Raw genomic sequence first — 16,484 nt, 5'->3', positions numbered from 1 at the left:
ACGGGAAATATGATATTCCGAGACTGTAGTTTGTTTGATATTAATGAATCCGTGGACTTTTAATTGGCCTTTCTTCTTCATTGACAGGAATAATCTCTCTCTCTTTTTTTCCTGAATGAGAGGGAAGTGGAATTGTTTAAAAAAATCAAAGCTCTGCTCTGCAGAAACTGAAGCAGAACAGCATCATTTGAGTTTTACGGATGAAGTGGCACAAGGGAGGCAATTGTATTCTGTGGTATCTAAACACAAAAGCAGCATTCTGGAATTAAGCAGAATAGCTTCTTATGCAGTAGGAGCAGCTCTCTTTGATCTCTGTTGCGGCAGCAAAAACTGCCTCCCACAGAGAAAGGACAGAAGAGAAAAGGATACACCCCAAGTTTAAAAGAGGCAACATAGGATAGGAGAAGAAATGATAAAGCAGAAAGACATGGAAACAGAAAATCTGGGGACAGGTGGTGCCAGACAGACACTCTGAGGAGCAGCTTCAGCAATGTAACAGAAGCGGCATATCATGAAAGCGCTTCAGGGTGAGGCCATGTCTACAGTAGGAAATGGAATGAGTGTGACATCAGTTATTAACTCTAGTGGCATCTGAACATTATTCAGGTGTAAGTGTACACAAGGGCAGACTGTGCTCAGCAGTGCATCACTTCATCTAACTGTTAAACTGTAATCTGAGTAAGAAGCAAATGAGGGTGGGGAGGGAATATAATGGAAGCGTGATATGCTGAACTGCTAGAGGAGGAGATTCAGCTTTATGTCCTGGACTCAATCACTTAACCTGTCTAACCCAGATCAATACCTTTTTTACCTGACATGGATCAGTATCCACTGTCTCCAATGGTTACTCTTGTAGGAAACTACAAGGCAGGGAGAAGGTGCAGAAGTCCTGGAAGCAGCTGGGGTGGGAGGAGTGACAAGGCAGAAGGTATGAAGCAGGAATGAGGGAAGAGGCAGCCATGAAGGGAGAAAAGGAGGGAAGAAGCATCTGTGGTAAATTTAGTCTTTCTTGGGGAGAAGCTACAATATGAGGTACATATACAGACACCTCTTGTGAACTAACTTTATTATCAGCAAACACAGGAAGAACAGTACACAACATTCTTTAATTCATTACATATATAGAAACACCATTAGGAGGCACTTTATAGCTAATTTCAATATACTGCAGCAAACTTTGTAGGGGCCTATTGGGATTTATTTGTGAAAACTGTCCTGGCAAAAATTTTGGCAATCATGGATTGAGACAGATTTGGGCTGGGCCAGGTCTGTACTTGGAAGGCCTTGGTGGTATATGGTATTTGACATGTGGATGCACTCTTGCTGATATAGTTTATTTGATGTATTCCTTTTTCATGCTGTAGGATTATACCTAGGAAATCAGCATGCAGAAAAAAATGCCAAAAATTAAAATTCCAACTTCTTCCCAAAGACACCATTTCAATATCAATATCTCTTCAACTTTGCCATACTGCTGTGCATGAAACTGCAACAGATGGCAAGACAGTTACTGCTGGTTTGACATGCTGTAGTTTGGGTAGTGTATATCTGTATTGCTACACTGAAATAACTGTGACATGTAAATACTGCAGTTGTCCCTACCTGTATTTAAAGGGACTTCTGCACAATCACAGCTTCTGGTAGGTTTGGGGGGGTTTGTTTTTCTTGAGCAGTTAGTACAGCTTCTCCCTAAGGGCTTTTCTTTACTTCAACAGTGAGCTTGAGTTGGTATACTCAAGTTACTGCAATCAACCTAGCCTAGCCTTTGCAGATCACTGATAAGAGCAAATTGATCCAGTGAAGCAACAGAAGCTTAACCTAGCTCCTGAGACAAACCTGTCTCAGTCCATGATTGCCAAATTTTTAGTTGTAACTGGACCTTTTGCATTCCCATTGCATGACAATATAGAGCATCAGCATCATTCAAACGTCAACCCTCTCCCCATGCGCACTCCTGGATGGGCCAGTTAGCTGGAGTTTACAGCACTACTTAACTCAAGCTAGAGATTTCTGTGTGCGGATGGGAGTCAAGTTAGGGGTAACACTCAAATTATAAGTTGAGCTAATTGTGCTGTGAACACATACCCTTTGCCTGGCTCCACTGAATAACTACAGGTCTGCTGAAACTCCATGAAAGGTGATGGTGCTGTTGTTGCAGAGAATTTTAATGTAGATGCATAAAAACAGCTTTATGATTAGCTGCCAAATCTGGAGTTAGATTTTTGTTATTTGCATTTAAGAAAGTGCCCCAGACCAATAAAGTGAAAAGATTGAAGAGACAAATGCTGCTGTGAGAGGGAAATAATTTTATAGTCCTTATTCAGAAATACTCTGTTTCATGCCCTGACTAGATTAACAATCACACAATTATTGGTGGGAGTTTACGTAGTCCCATAAGTGGACATAAACATTACATGATGACATAGTACCTGCCTGAGGTCAGGAAGCAATTTCCAAATATGGGTTGGTTATGCCAGAATTGGCCAACAAAGCACTTCTCATAGTTTTTTACCTCTTTCAGGGAGAGATTATGCTTAAAGTGATGCTCTCCAGTGATGGACTGGGTATAAAAATCTATCCAGAGGAGAACAGATAGTGAGGAACATTAGCATGCTTGATTGAGATCCTATCTATCATGTGGTCTTAGACCATCTATTATAAAAGACTTTTTTAAAAAAATAGAGGCTATGTAATTTTCTATTAAAAAAAATCAGAAAAGTGAAATCTGTTCAGAAATGGGTTGAAGTTCTGAAAATTTCCTGAAACATCTGGATCGTTTTTCAGGGTTCTAGCTTGGGAGGGCATATATAATTTGGCTCTTCTCCAAGTATTCCCATCAACAGATGATAATGTGATGAGGACCTTTGGATTTACATCTCTCCATGCTGATAAAAGAATCTTGCCATATACTCTCAACCTCTGATTACAGTAAATAAATTAGGACACGTTTTCTGTTCTCGTTCTAGAGACGCGTCCCTCATGTACATTGTGATTCCTGTCAGTAACAAGTTTGTTCGAGCAATTATATCTTTTTTGTTTCAGTGAGTAGGAGCTGTGCCAAAAAAAAAAAAAAAAAAAGTTGGGTCTCTTGCATTCTGATAACAGCACATCTGAACCCGTCTTTAAGTTTAAAACAAATATTGATTTGGTGGCCTGTTTCCAGATAACACTGAGAGTCCTAGTGTGCTAAGCTTATGGGAGAAGGCCAAGACTAATAACTGACTTTCTATTGGTTTTTGTGCATGGCGGTACTGGTGGTGTACCCCTTTGAACGGGCATCAATAAAAGTGATCTCCTTCATTTTCTTCTGGTGCAGACTCACTAATTTATCTTGTTTTTCATGTTGCAGCTGCCACCACCAGCAAATCAACTTAATGATGATGATGCTAGGAATACACCAAACACTTTGTTATGCTTTCTTTCTGGCCCTCTATTTCTTATCTGAGAGGGGGCGGCAGTTGCCAGGAGAACTTCCTGGATCAGGCCAAACTGATCCTGTGAATCAATAAAAGCGAAGGTCCTTCTGAGCTAGATTGTGGCATTAATGCTACATCTAGGCTTGGAGTTGCGGGCGTGACTAGCACATCAGTGTAGTTGCGATGGCATTGGCAGCAGCAAGCTGTGGCATAGGCTAACTGCCCCAAGTACAAGCCTGCCTGGACCCCATGGGTAGTGTGACTTTGCTACTATTTTTAGCATTCTAGCTTGATGAGAGCTAGTGTATGTCTATGGGATCTGGGAATCACACCCCTAGCTCCAAGTGTAGATGTAGCATTAGCTACAGCTCTGAATGAGATGCAGTGTACTGCTGCAGAGGAGAACTTAGGCAAAGATTGTTTTTTTTCCCATGTGTTTCCTCTTTCTGAAGCTGGTCAGCTCTTTAGGGCAGGAAGGAAAATTGGGGGGTCTGGCTGCCCCTACTTTATCCCCAACCTGTCTGAGGAGACATACTTTTGGAGATGCATGAAAATAGGGGTTTTGAGTCCCTGACTGTTCCTGACCCTGGGGCAGTGTGCCCAAAGGAGTGATGATGGCGCTTTTGGTCTCCCCCCTATATCATGTGCTTGGCATGTGATCAATCTGGCTGTTTATAGTCAACAGCAATGTAATTCTTTTAGCTCAAGATATGCATTTGGGACACAATATATCTGAACAAGGCCCTCTGCCAAAATCTGCAACTCCTGCACCAGCTGGTTAGAGCAAATAGAGCTCAGTTGCTACATGCTTGTGGACAGATAACACGAGTGGCACATGAACTTCCAGTGTGGGTTGATTCTGAAATTGAAGTGATTGTTTTTTGGAAATGTGTTTTTTGCCTTGTTTGCACAGCTCTTTTTAAACTCTCTGTGTAGGACAGTGGTGTGAAACCTGTATAACCTGACGCCCAAATACGTTTTTGTGAAAAGCTCAAAGGGCTGCAGTCAATAATGTGGGAAGATTCTCAGTTCTGTTCTGCTTCCTTTATTTTGCCTGGACAGTACAAAGGGAGCAGAAAACACCCACAGTTCCCCTTCTGGGATTCCCCCTTGCTGTGTGGAACTCCCCAGGGGACAGAAAGCCTCTATAGGCAGCTCTTACGCTTCCCTCTGCAGTCCCTGGGAGAGATCATGTCTTGGGGTGAAGAGGGGCATGTCAGAGGGAGAATGGGCAAGTTGTGGGATAACACTACATTCCTGCTTACCTTCAGCTGACTTATGGCCCTTTGGGGACCAAAGCCAGCTGGCACAAGTTAGAGCAGCCCCAAAGCTGCTCTAACCTGGACTGGAGCAGAGACTCAGGGAGAAGTGACTGGTGGCTTCTCTGCTTCTCTTTGTTTCCCTTCTTCTAGGCTGCCTTGGGTAGCTGTGTGGGATGAGGGGAGCCATTCTGTGTCAGGCACTCCCAAAGCTTGGGCAAAGCCAATCAAGCTGCTCTCGTGCTCTCTCTGGGGCTCCAGTAACCTGATGAGGAAGTAAGCAATGGAGCAGCTACATCTGCTCTCTTTTCCCTCCTCTGCAACGTAGCAGGCTACCAGGGGGTGCTGCTAAGTAGCTGCCTCAGGGAAGGGACAGCAGCTGCTTACAGTGCTGTGGCTCACATCAGAGTTGCTTCAGGGCAAGTAGTGGGAGGCAGTTGAGAAAGCAGTTTTCCCTACCTTCAGTGACAATTCAAAGACTTCAGTTAAAAAATCACAGGGCATGGATCAGGAAGCACATTTGCAATTCAAAATCAGTTACATGATTTCTTCTTTACATGGTCCCCCTTGAGGTCGTCTCCCCCCCCCCCCCAGTTTAGATTTTCCAGGTCCACAAAGAGTGGTGGTGGTGCAAGGGTTGGATATTATTGGAACACCAAAAAAGAGACTTTTGAGAGCTTTAAAAGACAAAAGTTGGACATCACCGTGTAAGGTTCTTAGATGGCTCTGGAGTGGGGAAGGTGGCTCCTCCCCATACCAGTCAAGAAGGGGTTAAAGAACTGCTGTGGTCCCAATTAGCCCCAACCAATGGCACCTGTGCAGCTGTCAGGCCTGGGGATGGGCTTTTAAAAGGAAAGAACTCAGTGCAGTTGGAACCAGTACTCTGAAGCAAGCAGAACCAGGGCTTTCAGACTGGGGTTCTGTGTTCCTGACATATGGCTTGAGAATGCCACCTGCCAGCCTGAGCCCTCTGAGGAAGAAAATAGACCAGTCTGTTTTTTTTCTGTCGGAAACTCCCCAGACTAAGCCATGGCCTTTAGGTATACAGGAGAGTGGGAGCCAAGACAGTCTGTGGGGCTGGAAAGTCTGCTTCCCGCTCCCTTGCACAAGGAACAGAGCCTGACCTCTTGACTGCTTCATGCCCACTTCAAGAAGGGGTGGACTCACTGAGAAGTACAGCCAAGGTTGTATCCCATATCCCAGGACCACCACAGGATTGCTGCCATCCAGAGATTGCTGCATGAAGTAAGTGAGGTACCTGTTCTCCCCCACACCCCTGCCCCAAAAGGCATGACCTCAAGACATAACCTTTGACAGGCCCCTAGCCTCTCAGTGTCTGAGCAGGATAAAAACAACAACACTATCCTCTATCTCTTTCCCTCCCAGCAAGAGGCCAGGGGTTTTTGTTTGCAGCCAGCCTGCACAGAGCATGGGAGCATTTGTTGCTCATGCAGCTCTCCTAACACAAGGGTTCTTCCTAAAGCACAAGTGTAGGGTGGGGAGTAGAGTGCAGATCAGATGGATGCTCGCATGTTCTCAGTCAGTCGTGTGTGTGAGGAAGAATGATGATGTGGTTCTGTGGGAGCAGCACCTCTATACCATGGGTTAATGATGGGAATGAGAGGCTCAAGGAAGGGAGGACACAGTTGTATGGGAATCATGTTGGAGAGGAAGATGGAATAGTGTGGGGAGGAGGGAAGAGTGAGGGAGCTGAGTCTCAGAACAAAGAAGGAGACAGAACAAATAGCAAGAGGGAAGTGAGCATGGAGGATGTAGAAGATGATGAAAGGGAAAGGAGAAATAAGGGGGGGAATGAGACACTCTTAGGGAAGGAGTGAGAAAAGAAGAAAGCATTGACCCAGCCATTAATGGCCTCTCAATTGCCAGAGGAAGACTCATGTGTTGACTATAGGTGAGAGGGGAATAAAATCTGTACTTGAATGCAACCTGTACATTTACATATTTTGTTTAAATTAGAGAAAGTTGCAAGATTGACTCTTCTTCCCTGGTTCATTTCATTCTACTTGAGCTCATCTTCTATCTACTACAACCCAAGTTCAGCTCAGTTAATTCAAACCCTAGCTAGCATGGAATAGAGCCTTTTACAAAGTAGGCTTGTATGGTATTGAGAGCTAGCTAGCAAAAAAAAGTTTGTTCTTAAATTGGGGTGAGGGTATTTATATTGATCCATAGGGAAGCTTAAAGCCTCTTTTAATGAAAGTTTTGTATGAGACTCTCAGAGAGAGACAGAGGGAGGCCTTGGAGCAATTGCATAATTTTAAATATTAAAGGTGTAAATTTGATGAAGCCTCAAACCATGCACCAGGCTTAGTTTTTCTCATTTACAAAATGTACCGCATTGTACATTGGATTAAAAAGTTATTTTTTATTTCTAACTTTTAAAATTCAGCTCACTTTCTGGTGCAAAATTTGATTTATATTGCAATGCCCTTCAAAAGCTTGTTGGATCATAAATAAGGAACAAAACAGAAAGATGAGGAATTGGCATTTGAGCGCTTGGATGCTTTACTGAATCTTTACTGAAGCTCTGTCCCTTTAAAGGCCTCCCTGACTCACTATAGCCATAGTCTTTCAGCAGTTGCCCTGCCTTGGGATTACAGATTCAGACCTACCCTGCCAATTTTGAAGACCATGTTCCTCAGAATGAAAAATGAGGTGGGAGTGGGGCAAAAACCAGGCTTTAAAATAGAAAGTTGATTGGAACTTTAACAGGGGAGAGTCTGCTGCTACTCCACAGTGAGAGGTGCCACAATGTAGTATCTTGGAACAAACCAGTGCTCTATGTAGTCCAGTATATTTTCTTTGAGAGTTGCTGGAGACCCATCAATCTCAGAGGAAAGTGCCTTAATTGTGCAACATTGTACCGTACAAGGTAATGTCGTCCTAAGTCTTTCTGAAGATCTTCCTGGCCATGAAACATGGGAACTTGTTGCCCTTAATGTTTTTATCCTACTATAGTTTACGTGTTCTTATTAATGCAGAAATCTGTCTCTCTTTTAAACTTCTGCCTTGTTGGACTGTCCAGAAATGTATGCAATATCAAGGCATATATACATAGATATTCATATTGAACCATGACACATTTTAGGGGAAAAAAACCAATGTAACCTGGAAACAACTTTGCTGTTACATTTGTTAAGCATAAACTACACCCACCTTACAAAAGTTGCTGGTTTTATTCCCACTGTAGAAAAATGAAAAATAAAGATTCCATCTTAGACCCCCATCCTGCAAACACTTATTCGCGTGAGTAAATATACACACAGAAATAATCCTATTAAACTCAGTGGCACTGCTCATGTGTGAAAAGTTTCTCATGTTTGAAGGATCAGGGCCTTACCATGATGCTTATATTCACATGTTAAACCATAATATGGTACTAGTACAGTGCAACATTTCGTCATACAATGTTACATATAATTAAAAGTCTTATTTTGAAACCTAGAGGTTTCAATGGATCTGTTTATATCCAAAAATATGACTACTAATAAATCCAACAGATTTATTAGTAATAGTATGGCCCTCCGCCCCCTGGCCCTGCTCCTGGCCCCGCAAGCCTGGGACTCCGCTCCCCGGCTCTGCGGCGGGGGCTCAGGTCCTTGCCCCACTTTCGGTCCCTCACCCAGGGCTCTGCTCTTGGGGCACTGGCCCTGTACTTGGCCCCCTGCTCCTGGGGCTCTGCTCTGCTACTGTCCCCATGCCCGCCCCCAGCCTTTGCCCTCTTGCCCCTGTCCATGTCCCCCACCCTCCCGGAGACATGGTGCTGCTCCCGGCCCCACCTGTGGTGTGGGGGCGCAGACAGGGATAAGGGGCTGGCTTTCAGCACCCCCACTATTAAAAGGGTTCCAGCACCACTGCTCATACATATTTTTCATTTCTTTCTCATGAGCAGTTTTTATTTTGCACTGAATTGCAATGTAGCATTGGGCAATAAATAGTTGTACCATTTTACATGTGAAACATCCACGCATCTCTGCTGACAATGGGATGTGAGAAACCCTGGCACAAGCTTTGTTGTAGCTTCATTACAGTTAAACCTGCATACTCTGTAATGCATCAGTAAAGGTTTCATATAGATCCACATATGAAAAGCATGCTGATTTCTAATAACTGAGCAGAGTTTGCACACAAATCAACTGATTCACAAACCCATCTGTTCAGATCAGCATGCTGTGTGCAGTAAATCAGGGTTGCTCATGTAAAATGAAACATAATGTTATCATATGCTGGAAGTTTGCTCTCTTTGGCAATTCACATATAATGCCAGTTCCCTAATCAACTAGACTCTCCCCATACTTTCAGAAGCCTGCAGGCAAAATGGAGGTGAATACCATGGGCATTACGGTCTTGATAATATGGTGTATTCATTTCCATATCCTGGATGTCTGACCATAGCCTCTGGGCATCAGTACCATAGAAGCTGGTCTACTAACTCATGCATTTTTTACTCATATCTACAGCCACAATTTTTATGACCAATAATACTTCTTTTGTTAAAACTGCTTTAACAACTACTGTTAGTAATTCACTCCCTTTGAAGAGTACATATTGCTTTGTCTAGTAGGAGCTATAGAAACCTGTTAGGTCCCAGCTGTGCTTCCCAGCTTCCCTCTTCATTCCTCAGCTCCCATGTTTCATTTCATTAGCATCCCTATTGGGCACCAAAAGTCTGTGGGATCCACCGCAAAACTTAGAAGGCCCCAAGGAATAAAGTGCCCACAGGGCACAATATTAGAGCTGGAATCACCTAGCGCTGTTAAAAAATGGCAGTTTTTCTTCACAGGAAATTTTGAGAAAAAATTAGTATTTTAGTTTTGTCAAAAATTTTTCTGTGAAATATTTTTTACTTTTCAATGGAAAAAAATCATCGAAGTTTGCTGTTTCTGAAAATCATTTTGTGACAATTTTAAGTTTAAAAAAAAGAAAAATTTGGTTTCAGTTTCTGTTTTTTGACAAAAATGTTGTGATTTCCTCCCTCCCCCCCCCGTTTTTCATTTTTGGTGAAAAATAATCAATAAACACGTATTTTATAACGTGTGCAGTTGGACATTATTCCTGGCTTTTCTAAAGAATGTCCTCAGGGATGCTAATTTATTATGGGGAAGAGAAAAGCAATGTGATTTTTATGAATGAAGGGGGGAGTTGTGGAGCAGAGGGAAGACAACTTCAGAAATCATAGGGTAGGCACAGAGTAAGCTGTGCTTTATGGGGCCTGTTTTACAGCTTTCAAGCAGTCACCTTCTCAGCTCCTTTTTGCTCTCCACCACCACTTTATCCCTAAAATGTCATATTTCATTCTTCTTCTTAATAATCTGACACCTTCTAAAGTGCCCATGTGTGATGGCAGATATAATGAACTGCTCATTTGGGCCATGCACAATTTATGAAATAAGTATTGGAGGCATTATTCCTGTGGACCTTTTAAGTTCTGTAGACTTAGAAATACTATATTTAATATATATTTCCTTTAAAAATACAAATGAAAAAAATCCATGGAAACTCACTAACAAATAAAGTTAATTTTAATGTTGATACATGACCTAGACTGATCTGACACCTGATTGTAATTCTTAATCAGTTCAGCATATACTTTTTGTTCAGAGCAAACAGGACACCCTAGTTATGGCCCTGTAAACAGATTTGCTAGTTTGCCTTCCTTCCAGCTCTCTCTGCGGTAAGATGTCCTCAAGTGCTTTTTCTGGAATGCTACCAGTGCACTGTGTGCATGTCCTCTGGGCACTTGATCTCTCTGCTGAGGCACAATATAATGGCTTTTGTAATTTGCACTGGTACAGGTTTGGGCAGCATGGTAAGTGTGGATGCATGACATGGTTGATTCATAACTATGTTGTGAATAAAGCTGTTTTGTGGGCACATCTGTGTTGTAACCAGATCCGAAAAGAATCAGAAACTGGTTACAAAAATACATTTGTACATGTAGCATAAGCTAGTCCTTACATAAATGTACATTTCAGTGGGATTACGCAATGAATTTGGGCCATTATGGTCATTGTGATTAACTAGTATGGCATGGGTGTACTGTGAAGCATTATTAGATATTTTCCAGTCCTGCAACAATTGATCCCATCCCATATTATATTTTTCAACATTTGTCTTCAAAATAGCATTGTTTCTTCTGAGCTGGGATACACAACAAGGTCCTCAACCAAGGCACAACCTCTGTGGTTTTGTTTTGTTTCCATTTGAAGCATAATCCTTCTTTTGGCTAATAAGATACCAGCCTTTGCAACCCCTATTTAGTCCATGCATTATGGGGCGATAAAAAGCATTTTAAACAAAACTTGGTTTGCAACCCAGACTTTAAATTGTTGTTCATGTCACTGTAGTGCATTGGAACCCCATTATGTTAAGTGTTGTGTATATACACACAAGACAGTCCTTGCTCTGAAGAAGTTACAATCCAATGTCACTAGCCGAACAAAGAGTGAGAGAAAGAAAGTATTATTATATTCCCCATTTTACAGCTGGGGAATGCAGAAACGTAGATATTAAGTGACTTGTTCAAGGTCAAAGAGGGAACCTGTGGTAAAAACAGGAGCTGAATTTCCATCTCCATCCATTTTAGATTTCGTTTTGATGACTAGGGAGGGCCTCATAGAAGAAATAGTTGTAGGAGACAGTCTTGGTTCAAGTGATCATGAGCTAATTCAGTTCAAACTGAACAGAAGGATTAACAAAAATAAATCTGCAACTAGGGTTTTTGATTTCAAAAGGGCTGACTTTCAAAAATTAAGGAAATTAGTTAGGGAAGTGGATTGGACTGAAGAACTTATGGATCTAAAGGCAGAGGAGGCCTGGGATTACTTTAAATCAAAGCTGCAGAAGCTATCGGAAGCCTGCATCCCAAGACAGGGGAAAAAATTCATAGGCAGGAGTTGTAGACCAAGCTGGATGAGCAAGCATCTCAGAGAGGTGATTAAGAAAAAGCAGAAAGCATACAGGGGGTGGAAGCTGGGAGGGATCAGCAAGGAAAGCTACCTTATTGAGGTCAGAACATGTAGGGATAAAGTGAGACAGGCTAAAAGTCAAGTAGAGTTGGACCTTGCAAAGGGAATTAAAACCAATAGTAAAAGGTTCTATAGCCATATAAATAAGAAGAAAACAAAGAAAGAAGAAATGGGACCGCTAAACACTTAGGATGGAGTGGAGGTCAAGGATAATCTAGACATGGCCCAATATCTAAACAAATACTTTGCCTCAGTCTTTAATAAGGCTAAAGAGGATCTTAGGGATAATGGTAGCATGACAAATGGGAATGAGGATATGGAGGTAGATATTACCATACCTGAGTTAAAAGCGGAACTCGAACAGCTTAATGGGACTAAATCGGGGGGCTCAGATAACCTTCATCCAAGAATATTAAAGGAATTGGCAGTTGATATTGCAAGCCCATGACCAAGAATTTTTAATGAATCTGTAAACTCAGGGGTTGTACCGTATGATTGGAGAATTGCTAACATACTTCCTATTTTTAAGAAAGGAAGAAAAAGTGATCCAGGTAACTACGGGCCTGTTAGTTTGACATCTGTTGTATGAAAGGTCTTGGAAAAAATTTTGAAGGAGAAAGTAGTTAAGGACATTGAAGTCAATGGTAAATGGGAGAAAATACAACATGGTTTTACAAAAGGTAGATCATGCCAAACCAATCTGATCTCCTCCTTTGAGAAAGTAACAGATTTTTTAGACAAAGGAAACGCAGTGGATCTAATTTACCTAGATTTCAGTAAGGCGTTTGATGCCGTGCCACATGGGGAATTATTAGTTAAATTGGAAAAGATGGGGATCAATATGAAAATTGAAAGGTGGAAAAGGAATTGGATAACAGGGAGACTACAGCGGGTCCTACTGAAAGGTGAACTGTCAGGCTGGAGGGAAGTTCCTCAGGGATCAGTTTTGGGACCAATCTTATTTAATCTTTTTATTACTGACCTCGGCTCAAAAAGTGGGAGTGTACTAATAAAGTTTGCGGTTGATACAAAGCTGGGAAGTATTGCCAATTTAGAGAAGGACCGGGATATCATACTGGAGGATCTGGATGACCTTTTAAACTGGAGTAATAATAATAGGATGAAATTTAATAGTGAGAAGTGTAAGGTTATGCATTTAGGGATTAATAACAAGAATTTTAGTTATAAGCTAGGGACGCATCAATTAGAAGTAACGGAGGAGGAGAAGGACCTTGGAGTATTGGTTGATCATAGGATGACTATGAGCCGCCAATGTGATATGGCCGTGAAAAAAGCTAATGCGGTCTTGGGGTGCATTAGGTGAGGTATTTCCAGTAGAGTTAAGGAGGTTTTAGTACCGTTATACAAGGCACTGGTGTGACCTCACCTGGAATACTGTGTGCAGTTCTGGTCTCCCATGTTTAAGAAGGATGAATTCAAACTGGAACAGGTACAGAGAAGGCCTACTAGGATGATCCGAGGAATAGAAAACTTGTCTTATGAAAAAAGAAAAGGAGTACTTGTGGCACCTTAGAGACTAACCAATTTATTTGAGCATGAGCTTTCGTGAGCTACAGCTCACTTCATCGGATGCATGCCGTGGAAACTGCAGCAGACTTTATTTATACACAGAGAATATGAAAAAAATACCTCCTCCCACCCCACTGTCCTGCTGGTAATAGCTTATCTAAAGTGATCATCAGGTGGGCCATGATGATCACTTTAGATAAGCTATTACCAGCAGGACAGTGGGATGGGAGGAGGTATTTTTTCATATTCTCTGTGTATAAATAAAGTCTGCTGCAGTTTCCACGGCATGCATCCAATGAAGTGAGCTGTAGCTCACGAAAGCTCATGCTCAAATAAATTGGTTAGTCTCTAAGGTGCCACAAGTACTCCTTTTCTTTTTGCGAATACAGACTAACACGGCTGTTACTCTGAAACCTGTCTTATGAAAGGAGACTCAAGGAGCTTGGCTTGTTTAGCCTAACTAAAAGAAGGTTGAGGGGAGATATGATTGCCCTCTATAAATATACCGGAGAGGGAGAAGAATTATTTAAGCTCAGTACCAATGTGGACACAAGAAGAAATGGATATAAACTGGTCATTGGGAAGTTTAGACTTGAAATTAGACAAAGGTTTCTAACCATCAGAGGAGTGAAGTTTTGGAATAGCCTTCCAAGGGAAGCAGTGCGGGCAAAAGACCTATCTGGCTTCAAGATTAAACTCGATAAGTTTATGGAGGAGATGGTATGATGGGATAACATGATTTTGGTAATTAATTGATCTTTAAATATTCATGGTAAATAGGCCTAATGGCCTGTGATGAGATGTTAGATGGGGTGGATCTGAGTTGCTACAGAAAATTGTTTCCTGGGTATCTGGCTTGTGAATCTTGCCCATATGCTAAGGGTTTAGCTGATCGCCATATTTGGGGTCTGGAGGTAATTTTCCTCCAGGGCAGATTGGAAGAGGGCGTGGAGGTTTTTCGCCTTCCTCTGTAGCATGGGGCACGGGTCACTTGCTGGAGGATTCTCTGCTCCTTGAAGTCTTTAAACCACGATTTGAGGACCTCAATAGCTCAGACATAGGTAAGAGGTTTTTTGCAGGAGTGGGTGGGTGAGATTCTGTGGCCTGCGTTGTGCAGGAGGTCAGACTAGATGATCATAATGGTCCCTTCTGACCTTAGTATCTATGAATCTCCTGAATCCCAGTCTAGTGCCTTATCCACAAGATCAGCCTTCTGCTTTAAAAAGGAATGGTTACTGAATAGCCAGTTATTACCAGTTTGCATAAAAACTCTTTTTAATGTATCGCCATTCAATGTTACAGAATAAGGTTTAGTGAATACTCATTTCATGCAAAAATCCCCAGGACTGATATCAGCAATAGTAAAACATTGTTGAAGCAGGGGGGAAAAAAGTATGAAACTAAAAATAAAAACATACAGTATTTAATCCTAGCAATATTATCTGAAAGGCAGTAAAAATAGACTCAATTAGACATTGTCAAAGCTTTTTCTCTATGCAGCTGCCTAACAGAATATGACAATTTATCCACAATATAAAAGTTCAATACAACGTATAGTGCATTGTGTCAGAATTCATTAACATTTTGCTACCTTAAAGAGTGTTGTAGAGAAAAAATGCAAGCTTGTCATTTTTTTGTGTTCCTTTTGTTTCAGTGACATGTTTGGAATTGTATGCCTGCTAGAGTGTTGTGATTTAAATTTAATCATCTTAACAGGGATTTAGTAAGATATTGTTTTTCTTTTGCAGACTTCCCTAAGATGAGAGCTACATGAAAAGTGAGAATCAATTATACACAAGTATAATTTAAATATTTTTTTATTTAAAAAAAAAAAGCCTTTTCATGCAGCATTCCCTCAGGAAAATAGCATTTTTGTAGAGATTTCTTGGCTCTGCTTTACAACAATATAATTAATTATAATCTGAGGCGTCCCATATAACATATACGTGCACACATATATAAAGAGAGGGAAGGAGTGATGCCTTTTACATGTAGCCCCATGATAGCTGCTCTATTTGATTTTTCTTTAAAAATAAAAACCAACCAAAAAAACCCCTGTTTAGCCCTGGTCCTTCATTGGGATCTGCTAGTGCGGACCCCCGCATTCATGCAGTATCTTTGCAAAGTCTGTGGGACTCTATACAAGTGAAGGTGAGTCCAGGCTAGAAAATCCCAATGCAGGACCAAAGCATTTGATTACAGATCTCAGCCATTTTAACATGTGTCAGGCTAGTATTTGAGGCCTGATTCTACTTTCAGATGTGGGAAGTGCATTGCCACGTGTCTTCAAAAATCAGCTTCTATGTACGATATGCTTTTTTTGGCACTATAGCGCTTTTGTGGTACTATGGTTATGGTACACACTTTTAATATTATTTTTGGGTCTAGAGAACCATTTGATGTGAAGATGGCAGGAACAGTCTACATCCCATACTACCCTTTTATGACTGTTGCATAAATATGATGCACTGGCTTTGGGCATGTTGTTATGCTTAACAATAGTTATTATTATTGTGGGCATGATCTACCTTCAGCCATATCATGTAGCAATTGTTTGGCTATCCCACTTTGGTTAAATAGGAAAGTTAAAGGTAATAATAAAAGAGCTCTCCTCAGTTTGGAATAAGAAAAGATTCTTCCCTTCCCATTCAAAGCCATTGGTGTGGAGAATTAAGCAGGGCTGTCTAGTGAATAGAATTCACTCCAGTCTATGGGTAGTCTGCACTGCAGGGCTGCATTGCAGTCTGTCCCCACCCCACCCCTATAAAGTAGTTACTAGTTACATGGATTCAATTTTCCCCAGCTGCTGACCAGCATGAAGTCTCCATCTATGTGGTATGTGGAGAGATCTCTCTGTGGGTGCTCCACTTGTGAAGCCTCTCACTTCCTCCCAGGCACAATTGAATCTTTGAGTTTAAGTGGGGCAGAAGGCCTTGCACTGGGTAAATTTTGCCTTCCCTGTATTGTCTCTGGTTTTCCATCACAAATTTGGTTTTAGAGTGCTACTATCTTTTTCCAGTTTTGCCAATTGAGGCAGAGGGGTTTCTTTCAAAAGTTAGTCTCCTCAAAGCAACCTTAGTGAGTACCACATTCTTATCATTAAATGTTGTGTAATGATGACGTAAAGCTTCAGTTGCTCTATGAGCAGAGAACATACGTGTGCGTCTGCCTTCCGTCGGACCTTTTATAATTCTATATGATGTATGTATATGTATACACAAGCGTGTGTGTGCTCTAATAACGCTTTTCTACCACATCACACCATTGTGTATTTTTGTATATGCAACTTA

Source organism: Lepidochelys olivacea, assembly GCF_965140295.1.
Source record: "Lepidochelys olivacea isolate rLepOli2 genome assembly, chromosome: 6".
NCBI classification, from domain to species: Eukaryota; Metazoa; Chordata; order Testudines; family Cheloniidae; genus Lepidochelys; species Lepidochelys olivacea.
Note: the sequence above shows the minus strand (reverse complement) of the source record.